The sequence below is a fragment of the Dendropsophus ebraccatus genome, chromosome 7 (genome assembly GCF_027789765.1).
Source record: "Dendropsophus ebraccatus isolate aDenEbr1 chromosome 7, aDenEbr1.pat, whole genome shotgun sequence".
Classification (NCBI taxonomy): Eukaryota; Metazoa; Chordata; class Amphibia; order Anura; family Hylidae; genus Dendropsophus; species Dendropsophus ebraccatus.
The window spans coordinates 79,673,823-79,701,814 of NC_091460.1; the positions used below are offsets into that span (position 1 = coordinate 79,673,823).

The 27,992-nt window shown below is 42.8% G+C and overlaps 1 long non-coding RNA gene and 1 pseudogene across 1 annotated transcript; both read left to right on the plus strand.

Moving 5' to 3' along the window:
* Positions 1 to 27,992, plus strand: part of LOC138796567 (large ribosomal subunit protein uL5-like) — a 165,479-nt pseudogene that overhangs the window by 110,485 nt on the left and 27,002 nt on the right.
* LOC138796869 (uncharacterized) lies at positions 8,192 to 10,605 on the plus strand. The gene is made up of 3 exons (XR_011363832.1): positions 8,192 to 8,276; positions 10,254 to 10,395; positions 10,526 to 10,605. It is a non-coding gene; the product is annotated as an uncharacterized lncRNA (long non-coding RNA).

Genomic DNA, 27,992 nt, shown 5'->3' on the forward strand with positions numbered 1-27,992 from the left:
CATGATCATAATAAGTGCCTGGAGATGAAAAGAATAAAAAGGTACAAAAGAAATAAAAAAAAAAAAAAGTAATTACTTTATTCAAATATTGGTGTTACAGGTTGAAAATACAGAGTTCTGTCTAACATTACAGGTAGAGACTACAGTGTTCTGTGTGGTGTTACAGGTAGAGAATACAGCGTGCCGTGTGGTGTTACAGGTAGAGAATACAGCGCGCTGTGTGGTGTTACAGGTAAAGAATACAGCATGCTGTGTGGTGTTACAGGTAGAGAATACAGTGTTCTGTGTGGTGTTAGAGGTAGAAAATACAGCGTGCTGTGTGGTGTTACAGATAGAGAATATAGCATGCTCTGTGGTGTTACAGGTAGAGAATACAGTGTGTTGTGTGGTGTTACAGGTAACATATTAACATAAGTAAGAAGGTTGAAAGAAGACAAGAGTCTATCAGGTTCAACCTAGTGAAACCCTACTTTGTTAATCCAGGGGAAGGCAAAAACTCCTATGAGGCAGGTGACAATTGCCCTATCGCAGGGAGAAAATACAGTGTTACAGTGTGGTATTACAGGTAGAGAATACAGGGTGCTCTGTGGTGTTACAGGTAGAGAATACAGTGTGTTGTGTTGTGTTACAGGTAGAGAATACAGTTTGGTGTTAAAGTTAGAGCATACAGCGTGCTGTGTGGTGTTACAGGTAGAGAATACAGTGTGTTGTGGGGTATTACAGGTAGAGAATACAGCGTTCTCTGTGTTGTTACTGGTAGAGAATATGGCGTGCTGTGTGGTGTTACAGGTAAAGAATACAGCGTGCTGTGTGGTGTTACAGGTAGAGAATACAGTGTGCTGTGTGGTGTTACAGGTAGAGAATATAGCGTGCTGTGTGGTGTTACAGGTAGAGAATACAGCGTGCTGTGTGGTGTTAAAGGTAGAGAATACAGCGTGCTGTGTGGTGTTACAGGTAGAGAATACAGTGTGCTGTGTGGTGTTACAGGTAGAGAATATAGCGTGCTGTGTGGTGTTACAGGTAGAGAATACAGCGTGCTGTGTGGTGTTAAAGGTAGAGAATACAGCGTGCTGTGTGGTGTTACAGGTAGAGAATACAGTGTGCTGTGTGGTGTTACAGGTAGAGAATACAGCGTGCTGTGTGGTGTTACAGGTAGAGAATACAGCATGTTGTGTGATGTTACAGGTAGAGAATACAGTGTGCTGTGTGGGGTTACAGATAGAGAATACAGCATGCTGTGTGGTGTTACAGGTAAAGAATACAGTGTGCTGTGCGGTGTTACAGGTAGAGAATACAGTATGCTGTGTGGTGTTACAGTTGGAAAATACAGCATGCTGTGTGGTGTTACAGGTAGAGAATACGGTCTGGTGTTAAAGGTAGAGAATACAGCTTACTATGTGGTGTTACAGGTAGAGAATACAGCGTGCTGTGTGGTGTTACCGGTAGAGAATACAGCGTGCTGTGCATTGTTACAGGTAGAGAATACAGTGTGCTTTGTGGTGTTACAGGGTGCTGTGTGGTGTTACAGGTAGAAAATACAGCATGTTGTGTGGTGTTACAGGTAGAGAATACAGTATGCTGTGTGGTGTTACAGGTAGAGAATACAGCGTGCTGTGTGGTGTTACCGGTAGAGAATACAGCGTGCTGTGCATTGTTACAGGTAGAGAATACAGTGTGCTGTGTGGTGTTACAGGTAGAGAATACAGTGCGCTGTGTGGTGTTAAAGGTAGAGAATACAGTGTGCTGTGTGGTGTTACAGGTAGAGAATACAGTGCGCTGTGTGGTGTTACAGGTAGAGAATACAGTGCGCTGTGTGGTGTTACAGGTAGAGAATACAGCGTGCTGTGTGGTATTACAGGTAGAGAATACAGTGTGCTGCGTGGTGTTACAGGTAAAGAATACAGCGTGCTGTGTGGTGTTACAGGTAGAGAATACAGTGTGCTGTGTGGTGTTACAGGTAGAGAATAGAGTATGCTGTGTGGTGTTACAGGTAGAGAATACAGCGTGCTGTGTGGTGTTACAGGTAGAGAATACAGTGTGGTGTGGCATTACAGGTAGAGAATACAGTGTGCTGTGTGGTGTTACTGGTAGAGAATACAGCGCAGTGTGGCATTACAGGTAGAGAATACAGTGTGCTGTGTGGTGTTACAGGTAGAGAATATAGCGTGCTGTGTGGTGTTACAGGTAGAGAATACAGCGTGCTGTGTGGTGTTAAAGGTAGAGAATACAGCGTGCTGTGTGGTGTTACAGGTAGAGAATACAGTGTGCTGTGTGGTGTTACAGGTAGAGAATACAGCGTGCTGTGTGGTGTTACAGGTAGAGAATACAGCATGTTGTGTGATGTTACAGGTAGAGAATACAGTGTGCTGTGTGGGGTTACAGATAGAGAATACAGCATGCTGTGTGGTGTTACAGGTAAAGAATACAGTGTGCTGTGTGGTGTTACAGGTAGAGAATACAGTATGCTGTGTGGTGTTACAGTTGGAAAATACAGCATGCTGTGTGGTGTTACAGGTAGAGAATACGGTCTGGTGTTAAAGGTAGAGAATACAGCTTACTATGTGGTGTTACAGGTAGAGAATACAGCGTGCTGTGTGGTGTTACCGGTAGAGAATACAGCGTGCTGTGCATTGTTACAGGTAGAGAATACAGTGTGCTTTGTGGTGTTACAGGGTGCTGTGTGGTGTTACAGGTAGAGAATACAGCATGTTGTGTGGTGTTACAGGTAGAGAATACAGTATGCTGTGTGGTGTTACAGGTAGAGAATACAGCGTGCTGTGTGGTGTTACCGGTAGAGAATACAGCGTGCTGTGCATTGTTACAGGTAGAGAATACAGTGTGCTGTGTGGTGTTACAGGTAGAGAATACAGTGCGCTGTGTGGTGTTACAGGTAGAGAATACAGTGTGCTGTGTGGTGTTACAGGTAGAGAATACAGTGCGCTGTGTGGTGTTACAGGTAGAGAATACAGTGCGCTGTGTGGTGTTACAGGTAGAGAATACAGCGTGCTGTGTGGTATTACAGGTAGAGAATACAGTGTGCTGCGTGGTGTTACAGGTAAAGAATACAGCGTGCTGTGTGGTGTTACAGGTAGAGAATACAGTTTGCTGGGTGGTGTTACAGGTAGAGAATACAGTATGCTGTGTGGTGTTACAGGTAGAGAATACAGCTTGCTGTGTGGTGTTACAGGTAGAGAATACAGTGTGGTGTGTGGTGTTACTGGTAGAGAATACAGCGCAGTGTGGCATTACAGGTAGAGAATACAGTGTTGTGTGCAGTGTTACAGGTAAAGAATACATTGTGCTGTGCAGTTTTACAGGTAGAGAATACTGTCTGGTGTTAAAGGTAGAGAATACAGCATGCTGTGTGGTGTTACAGGTAGAGAAAACAGCATGCTGTAAGGTGTTACAGGTAGAGAATACAGCGTGCTGTGCCTTGTTACAGGTAGAGAATATAGTGTGCTGTGTGGTGTTACAAGTAGAGAATACAGCATGCTGTGTGGTGGTACAGGTAGAGAATACATTGTGCTATGCCGTGTTACACGTAGAGAATACAGTGTTCAGTGTAGCATTACAGGTAGAGAATACAGTGCGGTGTGCAGTGCTACAGGTAAAGAATACATTGTGCTATGCGGTGTTACACGTAGAGAATACAGTGTTCAGTGTGGCATTACAGGTAGAGAATACAGTATGCTGTGTGGTGCTACAGGTAGAGAATACAGTGTGTTGTGTGGTGTTACAGGTAGAGAATACAGTGTGGTGTGTGAGCAAAAACACAATGAAGTGTTGCAGGACTGCAAATGATAAAGTACTGTAATTAAAAAATTCAGTTACACAATGAAACTACAATGTGTGAATACAGACCACAGCCTAGATGTTCTGCAACAGATTTGATCAGGGAATGTGCAGACTGAGGGATTGTGATGAACAGCTGAGGGAAAGCAATGAATTCAGAAACTTGTAGTACTCAGTACAACCAGAAAATACAAAACAAAGACCCCCCCCCCCCCCCCCCCAAACAAATGATTTTTTTGGTAGTTACAGAATTGGGTCAGACAGGTAAGCAATGCTTTATGCTTCTGCAGCTGGTATATTTTTTTACCTTTAGTTGGAGTACCCCTTTAAATGGGTTGTCTGGTGCTCCACTTCTGGGGGTGAGCCAACATACAAAGTGGCAGGCTATGTCTGCAGGGCATGTACTAAGTTGCTTCTGAAACATGCAGGCATGTGAGATTTTGCCTGAATGCAGCAGTTGCAATGTACTATACAGCACTCACTCAAGTAAAGAGAAAACTATCAGGCATTTTTAAGCACACACCTGGAAGTGGTGAAAGGAAGGTAATTGCATAGTTTAATCCATATGCTAATGGGGCAATTTGGCTCATTGTGGATGGGACTACGGCACCAATGTGCCCTGCCGGCCCTCCCCTTCAAAGAATGTTCATCAGGAACTCTACAGTGATGAGAATTTGAGAGAAATCCTAAATAGGGTGTCTACCAGATATTTCTTTTGAAATTTACAGCACAAATAATCAATGTGCTAATTCATTATGCAGGATTAGGTAGAATAACAAAATGTCTTTCTCCATGTATTAATCATTTTGTTTTTCTCTACACAATTGATTGATACCAGTCACTTATAACTAATACATCTTCAGTACAACCATCAACTGCATCAATATATATTCAAAAAGCTGTCAGTCTTGTAATAAAGATAACAATTCATCTGTTTTAGCCATCTTTTATTTATTTATAAATTGACTACTAGAATATTAGATGTAAATATTGTAATGCAGAACCACAAGCTAATAACAGTACTTAAGCACAAATCACTTTTACCGGTTTTGCAGCATATTTTATGAACAAATTAAGTCTGTCTGTTAGCGTCAAGTATGGCAAAAAACAGACAGGACACAGACAGTGAGCCCTAGCTGAACCCACCTACTGTCCCTGCCTATTTGCCACGGACAGTCCTAGGCGGCTGCGGACAGCCACTATGGCAGTCTCTACACTGATAAAGTGTAACACAGAACAGTGACAGACAAAACAATCCGGGTCAGTGTTAGAATTTGGGCCACTCACGTATCCTCTTACACAGCAAAGAGTGAAGCAGCAGTTGTAAAGAATGTGACAAGCGTAGTCCATATGCTCTTGCTCAAAAGATAGGAGCAATGATTTAATGCACAAAAATAATGAGCATACAAAAGTTATAGGTATAGATAAGAATAACAAGTTATCTTACAAAGGTTGTTGTTTCAAGCAGAGTCCATTATCTGGAGTTGAAAAATGTCCTTCAGTTCATGTGTCCAGTGCTAGATGTTCCTGGGAGAGGTCTCATAACCCTGGTGTGCAGATGGATAGCATTCTCAGGGCCTCCCTTCATCTTATCCTATACTCCCTGCTTATATAGCTGAAACCCCCACCTCCCGTCTCTGAGCCTCAACTTATATGGTGACTTCTAAGGAGCTACGTGACATCCCAGAATATACTTCTGCTTCTCCCTACAAATGTATATATATCTATATGACTGATTCTAGCATATGTTACCGCAATGCAGTAAACAAGTTATTCTCAGAACTAACTCCCTGAGACAAGATGGCTGTACAGTGGTTCAAACCTTATTATATATATATATCTACCCTCTTCCTACCAACTATAACTTTAAACTATGTCTTATGCTTTAGATTGACATGGTTATACTATGTTAGAGACTAGTGATGTTAGTATATTTTACAGTCAGCAACATCGGGTGGCTAAAGTACAAAATCAGTCAGGGGAGTAAGGTCAGGGCAGGCTGCAAAACAGGGAAGTCAGGAAACAAAGCCAAAGGTCATAAATACATAGACAATAGCAGAGGTAAAAGCTGTAGCAGAGCATAATTCAACAGCCAGCATCAAACTGCTGGAGTGTCAGGCTTTTATAATAGATCAGGAGCCCAGTCCATAACCTCATTGGAGGGGCCGCCTGAATCCTCCTGTGCAAGTAAACCCTGGCTGGCAAAGGCATCTGTCAGTCAAGAGAAAACAATACTGAGCAGCTGAAGGAATCCTGAGTAGCAAAGAATCTAGAAGAAGAGTAACTCCTTCACTGCCAGAACTCTGACAGACAAAACAGGTGGGGCTGAACAAAAAAGACAGATACCTGTTCAGACCAGGTTCAGGAATCAATGCCTTCCCCGCTGCACAGCATGAACTGATGAGCAAAAAGGCACAATCCTGACACTGTTATTGCAAAGTACAGTTGGTATCACATGTGGGTCTGTAGGTGAAAAAATACAAGCGCTATAGCCTGTTAAACATGTGTAGTAAGAAAGTGTAAAAATGAAAATTAGCCCTGTCCTAAAGGGGCTAATCCAGATAAAAGTAGTAGGGAAAGAGGCTTGTCTTGAAGGTCTTTAACCCTAGAATGCATACCTGGGGCCTCGCAGGCCCGCTCTGTTAATTGTTTTCTATTTACTGCAAGATTATTTTAGTTAGAATTCTGAAACTCTAGGTATTCCTCAGGTATATAGTTATTAGTCATTTCCAGTTGTTCATATATTTTTATGTTACAGGCATTTCGGTATAACAACTCTTTTTTGTGAATACCCCATATTCACATACCTGGGGCCTTTTAGGCCCGTACTAGGTTTACATGTGATCCTACGTCTTTTTGTCCTTACTGTTGCCCCCATTAGCTACATCTGGAACCTTTTTATCAAGAACTGTACTAAGCATTACCATTCTAGTGAAAATGTGACAGTGGATGAGCAACTTCTTGCATTTAGGGGACGTTGCAAATTCATTCAGTATATGCCCAGCAAACCTGCTAAATATGGTATTAAAATTTTCTGGATGTGTGATGCTGCAAGCTATTATGGAATGAATGGTCTGATTAACTGTGGCAAAGATGTTGACGCTCCAGTCCAGAAGAACCTATGTTCTGACGTAGTAAAAACACTTGCTAAACCAATTTTCCATTCTGAAAATAATATAACAATGGCCAACTACTTCAGCCATCTAGAACTGGCCAATTTTTTTGCCTCAGAAACAAATTACACTTGTTGGTAAAATGAAGCAAGACCGCTGAGAAATTCCTCCAATCATGAAGCACAATCAACATCGACAACTTTATGACCGTGTATTTGTTTCTGCAATCAAGCGACAATGGTGTCTTATAAAGCTAAGAAAGAAAAATCGATGATATTACTGAGTACAATGCACCATGATGCAAGTATAGACACCAATAACAGGAAAACTGAAACCCGAAATAATCTTGCATTATAATAAAACCAAAGGAGTAGTTGACAAGATGGACGAAATTATTGGAGAGTATGCGTGCTAGAAGCAGACAAAACGTTGGCCTGTAGTTCTTTTTTTATAATATGCTAGGTGTCAGCCCTCAATACCTATATTGTTTATAGTGAGACTCATCCAAAATTCCATGCCAACAGAAAGGACAAAAGACGTCTATACTTGACGGAACTTTGCTATGAACCTTCCATGATGGAGAGAAGCAGCACAAAATGCTTGCCAAGGCAAACAGAAGCTATGATCAGTGGTATATGTGGTATATGTTTTCAGGAACATTCAGAGCCAAGAGATAAAAAAAGAAAGCGATGTTACATTTGTCCAGCAAAGAAGGACTGGAAATTGGAGCGTGTCTGTACTACTTGTGGACAAAATGTCTGCAAGGATCATTCTTTCGAACAGATAACGTGTGAAAGATGTTGCGTTCATTAGTAAATTCAAAAAGGAAACTTTGAAAAGAGATATTCCTGCAGCATGTTTACTGCAACTTTTATATAAAAAAAACTTTTAGACAAAAAAAACGTTATAAGGCTCGATTCACACGTAGTAATAGTGCGGCCGTATGTACGGATGTAATAGTGCGGCCGTATATTTGATGGTTCGTGTGTATGCTGTGAAGTATAGGATATGCGGCTGCACAGTGCACACTCCGTATGAGTTTCGGGCCTGATTGTATCCGGGTCCGTAAAAAATGAGCAAGACCATTATTTCCGGGCCGAAATGGTCCAAGTCGACCGTAGGAAGTAACATTCGGGCCTGCCGGAACCTCTGATTACTGCCGGATCAATCTGGATTCTCATTAGAATAATTCATCAATGCGTAACGCCCCTTCAGTTTAAAAGGCCCAAGTGAATGGGCTTCAATAGGTGACCATCCTTTTAGGTGTCCCGATCTGGAGCGATGGCACGGCGAGCGGAGCATGGTGGTGCTGGTCGTGGGCGACGTGGTTCCTGGCAGCGGGACATTGATGTTCCACGCCTGATCGCAGAGGTAAGTTTTATCGAAGAATTAGACTAATATTTCTAGAATGATTTGACTTCGAAAATAGGATGTGTAGTCTCTTTCTGTGTATCTATTTATCCCTCTCTCTCTCTCTATCTATATATATATATATATAAATATATGTCAAATAAGATGTAATGTATGTGAACCAAAATACATATCTATGTTTATATATTTATGTGATGTGTGAAAATGTTTTACTTGGACTTAGAAATGCACATGGTCGTCTCGGCCAACAAAAACGCACCTAAGCCACATGTAACACACATATGAATGTCAAGACTGTTAGTGGTATTAAATATCAGCGTTTTAGTCATGCGACACGGGCCTGTGAATGTGGCGTGAAAAAAACCACAAAGTATCGTCATGTGTTTCCTTATGTGCTATAGTATTAATTTCTAGTGCAGTTCCCATATTAAATAACTACTTACATATGTCGAATTTATTATCCCTATTGAGTGTAGGGTTGTTGTATTTCTTCCATGTATATATTTTATTTCATAACAGTGACATGTGTAAAAATTTTGAAATTTGTTCGGCACAAATCTGTATAGTGCGTTTTTGATGCGTTTTGTGTGTGATATAGTGCATGTGAATCTGAGTAAGCGTGCGCACTACACAGTATAGTCAAGTAATGTTTGGGGAATGTTTCCCAAATCGAGTCGAGCAAGGTTGCGTTTTTGATGCGTTTTTTGTGGGATATAGTGCATGTGAATCTGAGTAAGCGTGCGCACTACACAGTATAGTCAAGTAATGTTTGGGGAATGTTTCCCAAATCGAGTCGAGCAAGGTTGCGTTTTTGATGCGTTTTGTGTGTGATATAGTGCATGTGAATCTGAGTAAGCGTGCGCACTACACAGTATAGTCAAGTAATGTTTGGGGAATGTTTCCCAAATCGAGTCGAGCAAGGTTGCGTTTTTGATGCGTTTTTTGTGGGATATAGTGCATGTGAATCTGAGTAAGCGTGCGCACTACACAGTATAGTCAAGTAATGTTTGGGGAATGTTTCCCAAATCGAGTCGAGCAAGGTTGCGTTTTTGATGCGTTTTTTGTGGGATATAGTGCATGTGAATCTGAGTAAGCGTGCGCACTACACAGTATAGTCAAGTAATGTTTGGGGAATGTTTCCCAAATCGAGTCGAGCAAGGTTGCGTTTTTGATGCGTTTTTTGTGGGATATAGTGCATGTGAATCTGAGTAAGCGTGCGCACTACACAGTATAGTCAAGTAATGTTTGGGGAATGTTTCCCAAATCGAGTCGAGCAAGGTTGCGTTTTTGATGCGTTTTTCATGTAGCTGGATTTGGCACGTAGTTTCATGTTATTGTGTGCTCCTCCTAGAATGTTGGACATAATGCAATACGTAACCTTACATGTATTTAATTATCAAAATATATTTTTAACTATATATCAGCGACTGTTTAAGACATAACTGGTGACCATAGTTATAACCAAATTTCGAGATCTCTAACCATAGTCGTTGTGCCATGTTTTATCCGCACACTAAGATAACAAAACACCACACACACACCAGAACAAACACCGCAGTAGTGAAATAGTTAGCTTCACTCGTTTGCACATGTGTTCATGTATTTTATAAACAATGTGGATTTTCTTTTTCATCAGGTGTGAATGCAAAGCTGGCATTGAGCTGGTCTTGTGGCCTACTAATTAGTGGTAGTTAAGATACAAAGCCTTTCCTAAATTAAATCATTAGACACCAATCTTGGTATGTTTTCCTAAGTGTGTTCAAAGAGTTCTGGCATTCCTTGGTTTAGTGAGTCTTGGCTCAGTGGTTATTAGGCTGTGTTCATTAGATTACACAGGTGGTCTGTTGGAAGCCCAACACCACTCTATGTAATGTCATAAAGTAAAACATGTTATTCTTCGAATCGATGTAGACACACAGAGAGGTGAAGTCAGATGGAGATGTCTAGTGATTTCTGTGTTTATATATAATTTTTCAGGTGCGGTCCCGTCCCCATTTGTGGGACTTGACTGTGCGTGGCTACCACGACCGCGTCCTGCGTCGCGAGACGTGGGAGAGTATAGCGGCTCTGGTAGTCCCACAGTGGGGCGATGTGACGGACAGCGAGCAGCTGCGGATGGGTATGTCGTGTTGTCAAATAATGTATGACATAAAATCGTGAGAACAATGTCCGATATTTCTACCAACACCTCGAAATATATATAAATTATTATTATCTATCTATTTATAATAAATCTTTGCTTTTGTCAGTCCGAGCAGTGGAGACACGCTGGTCTAGTGTCAGGGACCAGTACCAACGGGCGATACGCACGGAGGAGAGGGGTGGGGAGCCGATCTCCATGCGCTATGCGCCCCTGTTGGATTTTATCCCGAGCCGCAGTCAACGGCAGTAAGCATCTTTTTCTTATTCCATAATGTATATAGTATCATATAGTGTACAATATGGAAGACCTGAGATAAAATGTTATATGGGAGTAATGACTTTCTATTCTGCCTTTGGTTTTTCAGATGAACCTGGTCCATACTCACTAGCAGATAATATCATCCGATTTCACCAATCTTCCTCTTTATGTATATGTTTTATAGGAATGGCCAGACAATTATCTTTAATGTATCCAGATAATTTGACAACATACACTATTGCCATTCTTTATAAGGCCCTAGTTGTGTCATGTTTGTTAGCCTTCATGCTGGTGTATGTGACTGTCCATAGAGGGTTAATGTATCCTGACCAATCACAATACTCCCCTTTGCTCACACTCAACCAAATGCTTACACACCACTCTGACTCGTGCTTCAACATCCTGTCATTTCTATAAAATATGATAGTTTCTGTCATGGCGCTAGACCAACATCTCAGGATTTTAGCAGATCACGGTCACTCCCTCAGTTGTTTAGCGTGTGCTGTAGGTGGCAGAGCCAGTAAGCATGGTGAATGAAATGGCCGTTTCCATGCAGCGGCTAATGTTTTATATTTTGTGTCCTACAGTACTAAGCAGTCCGAGAGCTGTTCTCCGGCCCACACTATTCACTTCCTTTATACTCAATGCTGGCCGGCCTGCTGCTCTGTCACTGTCTCAGTGTGGCCTGCGGGGATCAATGACAGGTACACAGGCCTCTTACTGGACGCTTGTGTATCTGGTCACATGACTAACTCAGGCCCCTCTCCCTGGTGTGCCACATTAAAAAACACTTGTTGTTGTGTTGTCACCATAATGCTTCCATGGCCACAACATGCCATGAAGATGAGAGCATTGTTTCCACACTCAGAAAGGGGAACATTTTTCGCCTATCTTTTTTATTTTTTTGGGAAAACACTAATGTGAATGAGTTAATATAAATAGTTGTATGTCCTAACATAGGATGCTCATAGTACTACATAATGTATTCGTGTTACCAAAGCACACATTTCTACATAGTGTATGTTATAAAAACTAAAACCTTCGATATATGAAGTACCTTTATGAATGTGTCCATATTAGCTAACCTTTCTGTCTCTCCACAGAACCAGTGGCAATTTCTCAGACCCACCGGGAGGACAGGATGCTGGTGGTTCTGATGTTGCAGCATCACAGCAGGAGGGGGATAGTGCCACGCCACCGCCATCACAGGAGCCTGGCAGTCCTACTCTTTCTGAGGGCACGGAGCCGATGCCAGGACCTTCTGGCTCGACTTCCATGCACGAAGAGGAGGAGGCTGCAGCACCATCAACATCTGGTGCAGGTCCTAGTGGTGTGCCCCTGGCAGCTCGGCCACGTCAGCCACTCACGAGGCCCACTACTACCACCACCAGGAGGCGTCGGGATCAAGAAGAAGCTCATTCAGCACTGAGTGAGTTGGATCAATCTGTCGTCAACTTTGTCAGGCGGTTTGATGGAGGAGATGATCAGAATGATTTCTTCTGCTACTATCTGGGAGTCCGTTTACGGAATCTCCCTACTAATCTGGCACGTAGTGCGCGGATGGTTACAGAAGTGCTGCTGTCGTGTCACGAGCAGGTTGACCCCGATACTTTCCCCGACCCTTGCTATGTGGGCGTCCTCCTACAATCGGTGTATGGGTTACACTCACGGAGGCCACATATCCCGCCGGAGGGCTTTCTTTTCCCCGAGACCACTGCGCCCCCACCTGTGCCCCCACCTCTCTCCCCCCTTGTCCCCCCAGCATTGTCCCCAGAGCCACCTGGTGCCATGCCCCCTCCATCTGAGGGTACTAGGGCCGTTCCTAGGCGCCAGCCACGGCGTGGACGGCGCTCTCGGGCATCTCGTAACCCACGACGTTTATGATTTCTACTATGTGATGTATGAGGCAATACATCCTTTTTTTTTTTTTTTTTTTTTTAATTTTTTTTTTTCCTTTGGTTTATGGCAAGTGGTCTCCTTTTTCAGGCCCAGAGAGGTCATTTTGTGTTAGGGTAGAGTAGGGTCCATGTCCCTGAGGACACCTTACCGTGGTGACATGGTACACTCTGTTTAAAAAAACAGTTTGCTAAGATCCTCATTTAAAATAATCTATAGAAATAAGTAAAATCATAATGTCTTTCCTTTACCTATCTCCAGGGCGAATGGTTCTTGTGTGTAGGGGCCCTTGTTAGCAGAACCAATATGTCACTACATTTAAACGTCAAGAAGGACAAAAATGGACTGTCATACAAATAGATGAGTTCCTAAATGCAAGTGTCTGATGTGTCCTGTTTTTACATCCATTACTGACTTTTGTTGCCTATGTTTGACTCTGCATCTTGCACAGAAGGTTGATGTGTCAAATGTATCCTTTTTTGGTAACCTTTAGGGTACAAACCCACACACCGTATACGCAGCAAATACGCAACAAATACGCAGCAAATACGCAGCAAATACGCAGCAGTTTGATGGTGAAGATTTAATGCTGAGTTCAGTTATTTAGATCTAATCTGCTGCGTTTTTGTTGCGTATTTGTTGCGTTTTTGCTGCGTATTCGCTGCGTATCGCAGCAGTAAATACGCTGTGTATACGGTGTGTGGGTTTATACCCTTATACACAATAATCGGTTTAATGTGATATTTCATACAGAACATGCTGAGTTTGCTGTAAAATTCATTTCTATTGAATATTTAATTACACATTATAAGTATTTTAATGATCAACAATAACATCAAAACTAGATTTGGACTGGAGCAAACAATGCTACATTGTGTGTGTGTAAGTCGAATAGTTGACATTCTTCCACACACACATCTGCGTTGTTCTCTCTCGATTGGGAGGTGTAATGTAGTGATTTGGCTCAAGGTTACTAAAGTACCTCGCGCTTACACAATGTAGTGTATCCTATAATAAACTCCCCATTTTCACACATGGAGAGGCCTAAAGCCTTTACAATGACACATCAAGGATATATTCACATGTTTTCACTTTTATTTTAAAAAAATGGTCGATTCTTATGGTTGTGTTGGTTTGGGCTTTGCGCATAGTGCAGTTGATGGATGTGTTCACGATATATATGTAACATTTCCCCCAAGTCTCAGGCTTTTATTAACATGTTGTGTCACTACGCTAATCATTGACTCAGTGTGTGTTGGATGAATATCTGATAGTCTGCTCCTAGACTGGCCCACGAGATCGGCCTTTGGGAGCCTGCAGCAGAATGCAATGATCTGTATGCAGTAAGCTGCAGCTTCATGCGCCCTTCCCCCTCTGTCATAATCTAACTTTTACTTTACTGTTGTGACATCATATTGCTTGCCAAGTTTCACAATGTTTTTGAATCCAATTCCTTGTGTATTTATATAATCTCTCATTTTTTCACCTCTCCCTGAAAAAGCTTAGCTGGTTGTGCACTTTGTTTAGCCTAATCATTTTCATTAATGCGACATGCCTATTTTAGCCATGTATACAGATGGCAACACTTTATCAGTCTGAATACAAAGCCTCTATTTCATATGGGAAATCACAATTTATTAACCCTCTCAGTAACCAAACTGAAAACGAACGTAGATTTCGAGTCAACAGTGGGCTTTGCCGCCAAGGGCTGGTTATTTGCATATGTAAATGAGTGTGTTCGCTCACATATGGACATAGTGGCTGGGCTGATCCACCGGTTCGGTAGCTTCAATATAGAACGGATCACATAAATCGTGGGGCCCAAGCGGCAAGCAGCTACGACATGGTGCAAACCAAGGGGTGTAAGGAATGAATCTAGGAATAACAAACGTGTTGTTCTGTGGTCATTTCATGGCTGCGCACCATTCTCCTTCTGGAGATTACACCTTTGTTTGCAGGTAACTGATGACCAGTGAGTGCCTGGCCTGAGGGCTGGGTATGAGGTATCGTTGCTACAGGTGTGCTCTCGGCCTTGTCAGAGAGTGGACATGTGTCCTGGACCTTTGCAGGTGCCTTTTGGGCCGGAAGGGAAAGGAATGCTATGTTTGTGGTCCAGTTCTTGGAGAAGTGGCCAAATGTTATATAGCATTGTTAGTGCATGTATCTGAGTGCCACCCTGCACTGTGGCTAGTTGCACCTGTGTGATGAGAGCAGGATTGGCAGTTGGCCTTGACATAGGATGATAGAAGAAAGTAATTATTTATTTGAAGCTTAGCCATGAGAGAAATATTGTTTTCCACACATTTCTCACGGTCTTATTTTGTAATTGTCCTTGTATATTTTTAAATATAACACAAAATACAGGGATGAATGTAACAACTGCTTGTGCCCAGGCTTCACCTAGGCCGTGTCGGTGACTGGATGGAGATAACAAATGTATCATTTTGAGTTCCTATGGGTAGAAGCCAAGGTTATTTAGGATGTGTCTGCATTGTAAGATCTGCACTTTTAAAACCGTCGCTGGAAGAAGAAGTTATTTGGACAACAAAGCCGGAGTGATCGATGCAGCCAGAGATGGATCTGGATCGGTCTGTTATAGACGTCGGCCAGCTCATCAGTGAAGTAAGTATTTTATGGAGGTGTTGGGAGTGCTTTATACATCGATAAGATCGTCGATAGACACATTTAGATCCTCCTTTGGACTCGGAGAAGATAGTTGTGTGGCCGTGACTTAATGTATGACTGTCATTTGTTGTGTGAGTCACATTGACATACATGTAAAATCTAATTCCTGCCTTTTATAGCGGTTTTTTGGATGTCCAAAAGTCACATCTGTTATTCCATCCTGTTTAAGTGAGAAATAATTTATTGAAAAAAAATCGATTAGGTAATGATCAATAGATGCTAGCTAATATTTATTTTATGTGTACGATTGTCCATAGTCATTTAGTGGCACGATACATCGCTCGGAGTAGTTGATGTAAGTACGATTGTGTGTAATTCCGATGTGTTTGGCATCAGGGGGCGCTTGAAATCGAGCAATGACTGCATGAGTCTTTTCAGATGTGTGTGTCTCCTCCTAATCTGTGAATGTGTTAGCTCTTTCGGACCATGTGCCGCACATTATATTTTAGGCGAGATTTGTAAGTAATGGCTAGTCGAGGAATTGTCCTTGTAATAGCACATGTTGTTGGGCAAACAGGGCGTGACTTAGGATTGCTCTTAGCGAGATGGCCGTGCAGCGAACTCTCTCCCTCCTCCCTCCTCCCTCCTCCCTCCATGATGGGTGTTGGCGGCACATACATAGGAGAACTGCTCCCATATAATGTGCTGATAGTGTCATCATAAGGAGGTCGCTTTAATAGTACGCAAATCACGCACAAGATCCGGCGCAGGCTGATGATGCTATAGGCTAGCGACACAGCGTGGACACGCCCCCTCTCTGTAGTACATGCACGTCATCAGTGTGCGTAGCGGGGTGGTTGTTTAGCCGGAGTGTTTGGTGTGCTGTGCTAATTAAGTTGACTGCTCGGCTAATGAGTAGTTTGGCTTTTAGCGCTGCTCTGCTTTGTACTTTGTCAGGCGTTGTAACGTCGGAAGCACACACAATACGCAGCAGCCACGTTCAAAGAGGCGTGGGCGACCATTATGGCACTTGTAGTGCAGCGGCTTACGACGTGACAATGCCGGACACAAATGGGTAAGCTGAGCAGCGTTACATGGTGTCACATAGCAATTCGCCGAGCACACGACACACAATAGTTAACCCCCCCCACCCCCGCTACGCCCAGTGCTGAGGTGGCGATACTACAGAGAGGAGGCGTGTCCCCCCGTGTCGCTATCCGATCCCATACCCCCGCGCCGGATTGTGGGCTTCCATTCCCTAGTAGTAAGCACATATATTTTCGCAAAATACTATGAGGACATGATGTGAGTAGTAGTGTACTGTGTATATGATATGTCCGGCAGCAAACATCATGGAGGGAGGGAGTTAGCTGCAGGTGAAGCTGGAGACCCCACCCACATAAGTGACGTACTAGTTACAATCAAACATGGCGTGTAGCATGTGAAATGGGTGTAGGAGCTATGACCTTATTGACTAATAATTTCAAAGACGTTACTGTAATTTTGTTTGATTTTCAGGTCCATGCTCGGCCACTGCTATGGGACGGCCCTGCGCCTGGGTACAGAAGCCGGCTAACGCGGAGTGCCGCATGGAGGGAGGTAGCCCGGATTGTATACCCAGATTGGGCCCAGCATACTAGATTAGAGCAATGGATAATTGGTAAGTTGTTTAGGCACTGTGGCAAACCATAAAGTCGAGTGTTATGGTCACCTGACGCTGATATATTCCTAATGTGTGGATGCTTTTGGTTTAAGCTAACTATGTGGAGACCAGGTGGTCCAGTGTGAGGGACCGATTCATTAGGCAGCGACGGCAGCTGATGAGGCGTGGGGCCTCCCAAGAAGAACTGGCCGCTTTGCCTTTTGCCCCAATGCTGCGTTTCATTTTGAATTCCACCAGACGCCGCAGGTAAGTGTGTGTGTTAATTGCATGTGTCCATGGTAGGATCAGATGATGACGGAAGGAGCTCAGTGTCTTATGTGTGCACACATAGACATGTGTTATATTTATATAGATTATATACATTGAGGCTCCAGCAGGGGGAGCAGTATATTTAGTGAACACTTTAGAGTAATCTCTATTTCGGTAAGATGAGGCGCACCCTGCTGGACACAAGATAACTAACAAATGCAGCCTGGCCTAAACGCTTTGGGAACAGCTTTTGATCCCTCCAGGATCTAATCCAGAACATGAAATGGCAGTTATGCCAATAGCGTGGACTGTCTTCATAATGTTTAAACAATGGACGCAATGTGTCCATAGAGTAAAATAAAGTTCCACTTGGGTGGCCTTGTGAAGACCCACATTTTGGGTCAACAGTGTGTGAATATAGTGAAAAAATTTCTAGTCTGCCACCTCGTACATAGAAAATAGTGTGAAAGCAGGCAGAGTGTAATCCTGCATTGGATGCATCCATTTTAGTTATATGGCTAAATCTGTCCTTAAACAAAAGTGGCATCTTAGATAGTGACCAGTGTTATTTTCTCCTCAGACCACAAGTATTTCAGCAACCAGCAGAGGCCTCATCGGATGAAGAGAATGAAGAACCTAATCTGGCAGAGGGGTTGGCCAGGACTCCACCACCAAGATGGCAAGGGGGTCCTGTGGAGCCTGGCGAGAGAGAGTGACATGTGCCTTGACCGTCCAACAACATTTGTGTTTGTTCCGCACTCCCTCTCCTCAGCTACACCAACACCACCCCTTGTCTGCTACACTGTAGGGCCTTTGTGCCAACCGCGGCTTACTAGCATTAATAATTTCATAACATTTGTGCGCACCAGGACCACATCAATAACACACTGTTTACAAGGTCTGGCATCACATTAGCTAGGGATGACAATAACACCTTGGGGGGATTGGGATGTCCCTTTTAGTTTTGTGTTGCCAGAATACAGTCAGGCTGGCTGTGGCCTTCACATATTGGCCACACTATTGCCTCTGCACACTATTCTAACTTCTGTCAACATGGTCCAAAGTAGTCTCCACACACCCTCTGCCACATCCACCCACACACACTATCATGTGAATGTGAATTTTTTTCAACATGTAATAAATCCATTTCGACATATCTTGTTGTTTCCAGAATTATTCGATTTGACTTGTTTATGTTTGAGTGGTTAAGGGTTAAAAAAACAAATGATTATTGACTGCCACTAAGGAACTACGAAATACGCTTCAAAACACTTAGTGGACTTTGTTTGCATAGAAAGATGTATTGAATGTTGCTATTGTGTGTTAGTAAATTTACTTGTATGCTTTACGTTAGTAGCAAATTAACACATGCTGGATGTCCTTCAGGAGGATATTTCTAATCATATCTGACACATTGCTGTATGTGTAAAAATGAATGTGTCATGATAGGAAATATTAATGTCGTTAACTATTTCATTTATCACGCCAACACTCTCCTGCTCTGGGCACTTCCTGCCTTGGCCACAGATGGCAGCAGAGAGCACTGTCATACATGACAAACAATGAATAGCAACATTCACTACATGTTCGTAGTAGGTTCCCAATACGTGTATTTGAGTCAGTATATTTTGGTCAGTATTGTTAACAAAACCAGTAGTGGATTAAAAACACAAAGGCTCTGTTCACACAATGTAGAAATAGAGTGCATGTGCGGCATTTAAAGTGAAATATTCCATTTATTTTTTTAAGAAGGGATGTTATTTTGAAATGTCGTTATTTGGTGTTTTAATGCCGCACATCCACAACATTACAACATTGTGTCAAGAGATCCTTTGGGTGTTTTGAATCCACTCCTGTTTTTGTTAGCTATACTGAGTGAAATACACGTATTGTGAAGGCACTAGCGAAGATGTAGTGAATGGTGCGATTCCTTGTTTTTCAGGTCTGAGCCTGCTCTATGCTGACATCTGTGGGCAAGGCAGGAAGTGGGCAGAGCAGGAGAGGCTTGTGATGATCAGTAACATATATTGGGACATTAATGTTTATTATCATGACACTATCATTTCCACATAGATCTCTATGTCCGATGGGAGTAGAAATCGCCTCCTGCAGGACATTTAGCATGTGGTCATTATGTACAAAGTGGCGGATATATCAACGTACACACTATAAACTACATAATGTAGCGTTTACACAGGCAGATTGATGTGATGGATTTTTGCTAAGAAATGCAGGAGATGACTGTAGACAAGGAACAGGTGATAAAGTAAAGAGCGAGATTTCTCATCTTTTAATACACTCTTGTGTGTTTTAGTTAAAAAAATGTGAGGATAAAACTTGTTTATTTGCCCGCAAACTAAGTAGACCACATCAAGCTGGCGCACCTGGGTGATGTGTGGAGGGATATATGTGGTGTGTTAATGGTGATTGTTAAGAAGTGAGATGGACTGTGGCACTAGAAGATATCAGATCCTGTTACATATCCCACACTAGAAAGTTCGACATATAGTGCGCACCCTGCTGGTCACTCCATAGGAAATGCACATGTTTTGATCACATCAATGTTTCTGCACACTAGGTTCTAAGGACTATCCAATTATTAACATTAGCAGGATGTGACCATGCTCGATAATTACTGGGCAGTAGTATATCGAGTGAGGTTATGTGTATTTTAGAACACTACTATGTGGGAACACACAACATGGTTTACATACATTGAAAAGGCAGACACATTGTTTAGTCGAATAAGACAAGATATTTTTTGTTTTATTAAAAAGATAAGGAAAATTAAATATCAACCAATACATCGGGTTCAAACAACAAAAGAAAATAAAAAAACACACATCCCAGAGACAGGTGACATACATGCGGAAAAACATCATTCCTGTGGTCGTGGCTCATAAGGGAGGCTGTGAAAGGGGCACGGGCACGGCGCCTTCAGGAGTCATGAAGTAGTCAGCAAAGAGGTTCCTGACCACTATCCCGCGGTTGAGTTGTCTCCCTTGGCCATAGTTGATAGGGGCACTAAAAGCTGGCAGTGTCTCCACGTTCACCTCCGGGGTGGGAGCATAGTCCCGAAGGTAGTTGTGGAGAACACAGGCAGCTTTAATGACCATGTCAACTGTGCCCAAGTTCAACTGCAGGGCAGTGGTAAACACTCTCCACTGACTAGTCATGATTCCGAAGGCGCACTCCACGAAGTTACGTGCCCGGCTCAGCCTCCGGTTAAATACTCTCCCCCGTTCATCCAGCCCTCTCCGTGGGTAAGGGCGCAGCAGGTTGTTCAGTAAAGGGAAGGCTTGATCCCCTACCATGACGAATGGAGCGGGATGCGTGGTACCCGGAAGAGGAGTGGGAGGAGGTAGAGTCACGTGATCTAAGAGTATGCGCCGCCCAAACTCTGATCTCAGTAGCGCCCGGGAGTCCCCAGTACTGCCATAGGAGCCGACGTCGATGGCAAGGAAACGATACGTGGAATCAACAACCGCGATCAGGACCACTGAAAAAAATTTCTTATAATTGAAATACTGTGATCCTGATCGCGGTGGTTGCTTCACACGTATGTGCTTACCATCAACCGCCCCTATACAGTTGGGGAAATTGGCCACAGACTGAAAGCCTGCTGCTGACTGCAACCAAATCTCCAGGGTCGGACTGGGCATCACGATGGGCTGCAAATGCTCCCAGATCACGGCGCACGTGCACCTCACAATTCCTGAGATGGTGGACGTACCAACCCGGAATTGGAGGTGCAACGATACATAACTCTCCCCTGTCGCCAAGAATCTGTGACAAAAAAATTATAAATTTTTTAGTATTATATTTCACATTCAGCTAAATATTAAATTATTACATATTTTAACACTATATTAGATTTAACTACAATTACATGAACAAATAGTTCTCATTAAAATAAAGCCTCTTCACCTTAACGTTATGAGCAGACGGGCCACAGGAGGGATGGATTTCCGCATGTAGGTGTCCTGTCTCTGGAGATGTGGGGTCAAAATGGAAAGTAAATTATCAAAGGCCTCCATAGGCAGGCGCACGAAGTCCTGGAACTTGTCAGGATGGCTGCAACAAATGAAGAAAAATATTGATCACAAATATTACACATAAACAAACATCATAGGAAGATGTCATACGGTTTACAAATGTGGAAATTAACATCAAACGTTGTAAGGATAAACAAAAAAAAAAAAAACACAAAATGGACTTTGAGGTAAACATTTGGGGACAGTAACCTTTACATTTGCATATTACATTCAAACATTTGCCAACTTTGATCTCTTCAAATCGACATACCGTCGCAAATCATCATACAGGCAACCAATGTGGCCCCGGGTCTCCCTCCGCACATTGATGGGGTGGACCCAATATCGCCGTCCCACCTCCTGCAGACGGCGCTGCTCTGCGTCTTTTTGCCTCTGAGAAGAATTTTTTAAAAATTACATTTATTATTTTGAAGACATCTCAATTAGTCACAAAATTATTACACTGTTGCATTTAAAGACCTTTGGTCAACAGTACTTAAGGGAGCTTGCATAAACAATACTTTTTAATCAATGTTTTACGGATTATAAGCCTAAACAGTTTGTAAGGCTAGTTCTAAAAAAGGTACATAAAGCTTTTAAAAAAAAAAAAAAAAAAAAAAAAAAAAAAACATCAACAAATAATAATTACACACAAACGCTGGTAATAATTACGCATCTTCCATAGGATAGAAAGAACCACGAGCTGGTGCTTGCGGCGCAGCCTCATACGCCGGGCTGGCCCATAGGGCGCATTATTAGCCTCATTATTAGACATGTGGCTTGATTCACAAGACTACAAGCATATGGGCGGACTTCGCGAGTGGGCGGAGATTTAATAGGGATGTGGGTGTGCTTATTTGGCCCGGGGGCAGATTCATGAATGAATTACATGCTTTCGCCCGGGGCCAAACAAGCAAAAAAACATCATGACACTACGGCCGGACTCTTACGATAAGACCGTAAGTGCTTTGCAAATACAGCCGCCAGACCACCCGGAGATGTACGGGCCAGAAATTTTTACGGACGCACTGTTACTACGTGTGAAACCGGCCTAAGGGTACAAACCCACACACCGTATACGCAGCAAATACGCAACAAATACGCAACAAATACGCAGCAAATACGCAGCAGTTTGATGGTGAAGATTTAATGCTGAGTTCAGTTATTTAGATCTAATCTGCTGCGTTTTTGTTGCGTATTTGTTGCGTTTTTGCTGCGTATTCACTGCGTATCGCAGCAGTAAATACGCTGTGTATACGGTGTGTGGGTTTATACCCTCAAGAGTTATATCGAATGAGTATATTGGGCGTTTTAAGCCTGTTCAGTTACTTTTTTGTTGTTTTTTTGCAGGTAATAATGTTTTATTCACATCTTAGGATGCATTGCCACTAGTGTTGGTGTCTGCCAGGAGGTGATCCGTAATGGATCTGATCTCTTGGTAACTCCAGTTAAGGCTACCGGAATGCTCAGATTCTACCAGCCTTAGCTGGGGTCACCAGGTCGTCAGATCCATTACAGATTCCTTCCTGGCAGACAGCAGCGCTAGTGGGAATGCATCTTTACTTTGCAATTTTCAAATAAACTTTGAAAGAGTATTTTTATTTAAGTTATTCCATGTTATTTGCACACGGGCCTAAAAGGCCCCAGGTATGTGAAAGTGTAGATATTTATGGTCATGCATTCTAGGGTTAAAAACCTTATCCTACTACAGTCATTTTCCTTGAAACCTGTATATAGCTTCCAGTTGCTAAATAATTAGATGGAAGTTTTGTAGTGTGCTGTATATAAGTCACAGCTTGTTTTCCAATGATTTTAAAAGGAGTCTGGCAGGGAAAGAAAATTGGTACAAAAAGGGTAAGCATGCTTGACAAGGAAACAAATGAAAATAGACCAAGTTTCGCCTTCCTATGCAACAATAAACTACTAATGAAATAATAACAACCAAGCTATATTAAATATGGCATAACTCCAATCAAATGTCTGCCCCCTCCTAGGTTCAACATGACATAAAGAAAATATCATTTAACTTTTCTTTTGTGCTGGGTTAAAATAGATTTCTTCCATATAAACCCTAAACAATATCTTTTGAAGACAAAAATCAAAATATGAAGTTTGCTTTGTTCACTAAAACAATAGATTTAGCCTGTTTGATAGAAAGATATAATAAACCAAAGAATTATGAAATGTGCGTAAAGCGGGGAAATTTAAATTGAGACAATCAAATTTGAATTGAAATTTGCTGAAAACATAAATCCAGCCATGTAGGAAACAACTTTCTCGTGGAACTATTTTATGCCTTAAAACCCTTAGAATTCTTCTGCAATGTTTTATGTTTATATCATAATCCATTGACTGCAAGTGCATCCAATTTCTGCAGACACAGTATCAGTTGTAAAATTCTAAAAAAAAAAAAAAAAGCTTTTATCTGCCACATGTTGCCCCACTAGTTCATCAATGGCTGATATTATCTGGGCAATCTGACTTATGATTAAATTAAATAATCAATTAATCTATATCATAAAAATCAAAGTCTGTCTGTCTGTCCTTCTGTCTGTCTGTCTGTCCTCTATAGACTTCCAAACGCCTGAACCGTTTGACCCCAAATTTGGCACACAGATACATTGGGTGCCCGGGAAGGTTATTGCGAAGGTCCCGTTCCTGCCAGATGTACAGGAGAGGAGGGGGAGAGGAAAGAGAGGCGCCCCATAGAGATGAATGGGAAAATCTCCTTACTGCAAACACAGGTGATATAATTAGCTGCAGCAGACACGACAGTTGGAGCCTTAGCAACCAATAGGATTACTGCTTTCATTTTCACAGGGAGCAATGGTTGCTAGGGAAGCTGCCTCACAACATCCACACTAATAACTGGTAGACCGCCTACTCCATCTATACAGTACATGTATATACAGAACCCCCTACTCCATCTATACAGTACATGTATATACAGGGCCCCCTACTCCATCTATACAGTACATGTATATACAGGGCGCCCTACTCCATCTATACAGTACATGTATATACAGGGCCCCCTACTCCATCTATACAGTACATGTATATACAGGGCCCCCTACTCCATCTATACAGTACATGTATATACAGGACCCCCTACTCCATCTATACAGTACATGTATATACAGGGCCCCCTACTCCAACTATACAGTACATGTATACAGGACCCCCTACTCCATCTATACAGTACATGTATATACAGGACCCCCTACTCCATCTATACAGTACATGTATATACAGGACCCCCGACTCCATCTATACAGTACATGTATATACAGGGCCCCCTACTCCATCTATACAGTACATATATATACAGGACCCCCTACTCCATGTATACAGTACATATATATACAGGGCCCCCTACTCCATCTATACAGTACATGTATAAACAGGACCCCCTACTCCATCTATACAGTACATGTATACAGGACCCCCTACGCCAACTATACAGTACATGTATATACAGGGCCCCCTACTACATATATACAGTACATGTATATACAGGGCCCCTTACTCCATCTATACAGTACATATATATACAGGACCCCCTATTCCATCTATACAGTACATATATATACAGGGCCCCTACTCCATCTATACAGTACATGTATATACAGGACCCCCTACTCCATCTATACAGTACATGTATATACAGGACCCCCTACGCCAACTATACAGTACATGTATATACAGGGCCCCCTACTCCATCTATACAGTACATATATATACAGGGCCCCCTACTCCATCTATACAGTACATATATATACAGGACCCCCTACTCCATGTATACAGTACATATATATACAGAAACCCCTACTCCATCTATACAGTACATATATATACAGAACCCCCTACTCCATCTATACAGTACATGTTTATACAGGACCACCTACTCCCTCTATACTGTACATGTATACAGGACCCCCTACTCCATCTATACAGTACATGTATACAGGACCCCCTACTCCATCTATACAGTACTTGTATACAGGACCTCCTACTCCATCTATACAGTACATGTATATACAGGGCACTACAGGACAGGTATACCAAACTGTGACTGGGTAACACCGCCACACCAGACCTGACCAATACCGCCATACTGTGACTGGATAACACTGCCATACCAGACCTGACCAATACCGCCACACTGTGACTGGGTAACACCTCCATACCAGACCTGACCAATACCGCCACACTGTGACTGAATAACACTGCCATACCAGACCTGACCAATACCGCCACACTGTGACTGGATAACACTGCCATAATAGACCTGACCAATACCGCCATACTGTGCTGGATAACACTGTCATAACACACCTGACCAATATTGCCACACTGTGACTGGGTAACACCTCCATACCAGACCTGACCAATACCGCCATACTGTGCCTGGATAACACTGCCATACCAGACCTGACCAATACCGCCACACTGTGACCGGAGAAAACTGCCATACCAGACCTGACCAATACCGCCACACTGTGACTGGATAACACTGCCATACCAGACCTGACCAATACCGCCATACTGTGACTGGGTAACACTGCCACACCAGACCTGACCAATGCCGCCATACTGTCACTGGATAACACTGTCATACCACACCTTACCAATACCGCCAAACTGTGACTGGATAACACTGCGATACCACACCTGACCAATACCGCCATACTGTGACTGGTTAACACCACTATACCAGACCTGACCAATACCACCATACTGTGACTGGAGAACACCGCCACACCAGACCTGACCAATACCGCCATACTCTGACTGGATAACACCGCCATACCAGACATGACCAATACCGACACACTTTACTGAATAACACTGCCATACCAGACCTGACCAATACCGCCATACTGTGACTGGATAACACAGCCACACCAGACCTGACCAATACCGCCATACTGTGACTGGATAACACCACCATACCAGACATGACCAATACCGACACACTGTGACTGAATAACACTGCCATACCAGACCTGACCAATATTGCCATACTGTGACTGGAAAACACCGCTATACCAGACCAATACCGCCATACCCCCCTCGAAAAGACACCAGATTTTCTGGCAAGTCTGAACAGGAGGGTACTGCCCCTCTGCAAGGTGCTACCCTACACACCAGACCATGGGTGCCTAATGGTAAATACGACCCTGCAGGTATACAGGACACTGACACTTTATACCCGGGCAGCGCCGGGTACATTTTCTAGTATAATATATATAATATAATTGCGTGGTGTAAAGCAGGTGGTCTGGTGGTGTAATGATGTGGTGGTATGGTGGTGTGGTGTGGAATTGAATACTGTTTCCAAAGGAAAACTACAGTAGCTACTGTATTTAAATACTGTAACCACACCTGAACCCTGTTTTAACCGACTTTGCTGTGCAGAAATCTCAGGTTTGAACAGACCTGGGTCTCTTGTAAATGTCTTGGGCCACAGTCCCCGATGTTTGATATTAGTGAACTTTCATTAGTGATATTATTTATTGAAAACTTTAATAACCTAAAACTCATGTATAATACTGTCTAAAAGCCCCAAAAGCCTGTTGGGTCACCTGGGAGTATATCTGCGTAATTTTCAGCTGTTTTTAATGCAGATGCCAAAGTTATGACAACAGTTATAGAGATGGGTGAACAGATAATACCGGTGTTAACTAACAGCTTGTTTAAAAATATACTACACACATGCTTTTTAAAATTAAAAAAGGTCAAAAAATAACTTTTTTGGTGGCTAATGCCAATTGTGTAAACCATTGTTTTACATAGAATATTTTAATCTCATTCTCCTTTGTTTGTTAATTTATGTTTTACTTTTTACAATGAGTATTTAGAAAAGATTCAGATTTTGTAGTCTTGTGAACTCTATTAGTATGCAATGCTGCTTAAACCCCTTCACGTCAGCAATCTGTATATATACGTTCCTATTGCACATACCCCGTGCAGTAGGAATGTATATATACAATCCTGACTGAGGGAGGCTTTATGATGAGAGTGGGATCGCTGCAGAGACAGCGATCCCGCTCTCATCTGTGTACAGCACCGGAGATGATGAGGATCAGCTGCGATCCCGCAGCTGACCCCCATTAACCCCTTAGTGACCGCCAAAACGGCGATCACTATCCCCCCTCCCCGCGGCGGCCATCAGATCCAAGATGGCCGCCGCCATCCCTGCGAACAAACGATGTTTGTTTGCAGGGATGGAAAAGTGAAAATGAATGAAAGCCCCATGCTCTCCCCACCGGAGGCAGCGGAGAGCATGGGGCAGTCATCGGGACCCCCCCTGTGTGGTCCCGGTACAAGCGATCAGCGGTATATACTATATACTGCTGATCACTTGTGCCATGTGCTCCAGGCACTTTTTATCCCCTGTCACCATGATTGATTGGTGACACGGGATAAAAAGTGATGTCCCCCCCCACCCCCCAAGTCACCCCCCACCCCCCCTACCCCTTATACATTACCTGATCCTGGAGCTCCTTCCTCTTCGGCGTCCTGGCTGGTTATGAAGTGCGCATGCGTTCCACAACCAGCCAGCTCTGACAATTTAAAGTGACAGAGACCAATTTGATCTCTGTCACTAAACTATGATTACTGTGATAGAAAATATCACAGTAATCATAGTAATACAGTGAAAATGAATGTATAAAGTACAAAAAGTGACAAACACACAAAAAAATAAAACACACACTTTTTATTATAGTAATAATTGCAGTTTACTCCCAAATTACCCCTAACCCCCCAGATTACCCGTAACCACCACAGGTTGCCCGTAACCACCGCACGTTGCCCGTAACCACCCCCTAGGTTGTCCATAATCA